The following is a 3,775-nucleotide window of genomic DNA, read 5'->3' on the forward strand; positions in this document are numbered from 1 at the left end:
TACAGGTTGACGTGGGCATTGCGTCATCACTGAGTTGAGACCAAAAAATAGAATATTAAAAATGATAGACACAATTATTCTATAATGTTCACATAACTCTTCAATAATTTTTTTTTTCTGAATTTTATTTGAAGTTGATTGATTTGAATTAAAAAGTAACAATATTTTATTAGAAGTTTTGTAGAGATTATAAAATAGTTGTGGCTATACCATTTTTCATAGAATATATGTCGTGCTTGGAGTTTCACTTTCTCACAAGTTCATATAAGTTTCGATAGTTTTAGAAATTTGTTTTTAATAATAATAATAATAATTAATAATATTATTATTATTATTATATGTCATGCTAAGTTATGATTTTATGCTAACTACTTAATTAGCTATTAACATTTTTACGTAGGATTTTATTTCAAGGAAAGCCGTGGATATTTTTTTAGGCTTTAATTTATTTTTGAGGTCGAGTACAAAAGTTTGAGATAAAGAACTTAAGGGCTTAAGCTAGTAGGCTTAGAACTGAATTTGAGAAGAATTTGGGTTAGGGTAGTGATTTAGGATCCATGGGTCAAGCCCATCAATTGTACACGAGGAATCAAGACCAAGACCCATGGAAAAAAGGCCCAAACCGTGACCCATCCAACTAAGACCCATGACTCACTGCCCAAAAGTCGACCGATGACCACCGGATTAGTATAAAATGTAACACCCCGTCCCTCCAGTATTATAAAAGTTGGACGATTTGAATGCTGCTAACCTTAAAATCAATTTATAATACGCTAGGTTTAAAAGATTCAATTATAAGTCCTACAAATCAAAGTACTTCATTGAAGTGAAGCATCTCAAAACAATTCTTAATGGCTCTTATTGAAAAGAGTCTAAAAACAATTATGTGCTACAATCACTCAAAATTGAAAAATAAAGCCAAAACAATCTCATTCCTCAAGCCACAATATCATTCCCCTAAGCAGTAGCATGTCTTTGAGCATCCTCATAATCATCCTCGCCTGGGTTGGGCACACATAAAAATAAAAATCAGTTGAATACTCATTAAAAACAACATCATAGAGTAAATAGTATATCAATCTAAGTTTTCAGTCAAGCATTAACAGTCTCAATCATCATGATCATGATCATATCATACATAGCATTAAGCCTAAAAGAAAAGTATGCCTTCCTTAACCACATATCCTTAATGACCGTTATACACTATTACCCTCATGTGTCAATGTTAGTGACCCCAGCAGTCTTGGCTCTACCCGAGGCTAGTGGGTTAGACCCTAGCTTATGTCATCCTGTTCCTTGGTAAAACAACTGGTGGAGGATCTGTGGTACCAAGGGCGCCAACCAACTGGCAACACCCAAGGTTCGAATCGGGTTAGGCATGCAATATTCATTAGGAAGTGCACGTGCAAAGAAATAGGTATCTAGTTTGCAGCGAAAAATAAAGGTTTAGTATGAAGGCTAAACATAAGAGTACCAAAAGTTTAAAAACTCATGCATTTCAACAATATCCACATGTCAGTCCATTCCTTAGGAAATTATACACATGTTCAGCTGTTTGATTTGTACACCCCAAATGAGGTTGGCCGAACATATTTGATTGTCTAACTAATATTTACAAGTACAACTCTCAAAATGGACAAGTTCTACAATAGGAAAGAGGCCTACGAGCCTATTGCTGAGGTTGGGTTGCCTCTTCCTCCTAGGGCATCACTCTTGGGTCTATTTTTGCATCAAAATCTATGGTTTCGGTACTGAAACCATAGGCATGTTATGCTACTATGACAAGATCGCTAATGAGAAACAATGCACATGAATATGAGATAAACAACTTCATGTATAAAACGAGAGAACACATGTATTAGTGCGCGGCAATGAATCACCCTCTCAAGCCAAAACACATGTATTCATAAAGATGGCGAGAAATCACCCTCTGAGTAAAACATGTCTATATAAGTACAGCGATAAATTACCCTTTATACAAAATTCAGTATATATAGCAGTTCATAGTTATCACATAGATATTCATCGCCGAATGAACCAACAGGGGTGAGCCACTCCACAACTCGAAATTGGGGAATCTCTCCTACCCAACCAACATGGTGCAGGTCAACTTGCCTATCCCCAACACATGTCAACTCTTACACAGAGATATACATGTTGTATCGAGGAACGTCTACCTGACCCAATAACTAAAAAAAACCAAGACTTGATACTTGTAACAGCCCGCTAGAAATTCAATGGTGGAATTTCTATAGGCTTTAGGAACCTTGTGAAAACACCATAAGTTTTCACGATTCGATTAATCGCATAGGTTTTAGTCTATCAGCATAGTCAGAGCTATCACTCACTATGGTACCATAAGTGCAATTTTATTTATTTGAGGTAGTTAGAAGTGTCAGTTTGGTATATGGTCTACGTCATTAGACTCAAATTATTATTTAGGATTTTGCGATGCAATAATCCCATTTGCAGTTTTTGGACGATACGCTTGTTTGAAAACGCATTTTGCTTATTTTGAGACACTTCGAGATTGAAATTCAAAAAACAAATTGCATTGTTAGGTTTGTATGAATATTTAGTATTTTGCAGTGCAAAGTTTATTTTTCACTTTCCCAGAGTGAATAGTAACCTCAATAATAGCATCCAGTGTAATATTTTCAAAATCACAGTGTGGAATGTCGACATTAGGTTAGAGAAGTTTTATTTGGACACTTGGCAAGATCTTAGCCACACTTGGTGAATAGTATTAGACACTTGTCAATATGAGGAACCATTAGATGGATTTGTGAAGGAAGTTAAGGTGTGAGATCATGCCACCTAAGCAAAGCCCATCTTTCCATCTGATCAACCAAGTTGTGCCAAACCAAAAAGGGTTTGAACCCTAGGGAAACCCTAAAACTTTGGAATCCATTTGAAATCCCAAAAGATTGGTTGAAACTGAAACCCTAAACGGTTTCCCCAAACCCTAAAGTTCGCCTCAAAACCCTTTTTGATCCGATTTCTAGCATTATGTTTAATCACTCGATTATATCATTTTCACATGCTATTAATTCATCAAATTCTAATTATGACATCATTATCCATCATTTTAAACATTGGAATTTGATTGGGCTAAGAAAAATTAGATTTGGGCTTGATAGTATCTCAAATCCTAACCAAACCTCCTTAAACCCCATATTGAAGCCCACTTTGTGAAGGCCGACCAAGGCCCACGAATTTGGCCACCTTGGCAAAACTTCTTAAGGAAGTTTCCTCCCCCACATGGCAAACCATCCTCTGCCTTGGCAACAAATAGTACCTTGATGTGAGTGGGAAGTCCACCTCACCACCCTCCACATCTCACGGCAGCAGCAACAATCGTTTTCCCTCACTATTCTTCACTTTTTGTGACATAGAAACCTCTAATCAAAGGGTCATTGAAGCCCATACCTCCCCCCTCCAGAATTCTAGAGTCATGTAAGACACCCTTCATTTCATTTCGTCACTTTTTCACCCCATTCTTAAAGAGAAACCCTTAAGAGCTGTCTCAAGTAGATTTCTGAGTCGATTTGCGTGGTGATTTTCGATCTCTTTTAAGTATTTTCTCGCCATTACTCCTTCATGAAAATTTTTTGTAGTTTCATTTAATTTCTAAGGATATATTATTTGTTTCATTTTGTGGTCTTTTGTTCGGTCAAAAGTTGTTTTAACCATAGAAAGGTTATTTTGGACATTAATCTGGAGAGTGTGTTATATTTTGGAGTTTTTGACCAAGCTAATGGACATATCTTGGTCC

The sequence above is a fragment of the Juglans regia genome, chromosome 12, assembly GCF_001411555.2.
Source record: "Juglans regia cultivar Chandler chromosome 12, Walnut 2.0, whole genome shotgun sequence".
Taxonomy (NCBI): domain Eukaryota; kingdom Viridiplantae; phylum Streptophyta; class Magnoliopsida; order Fagales; family Juglandaceae; genus Juglans; species Juglans regia.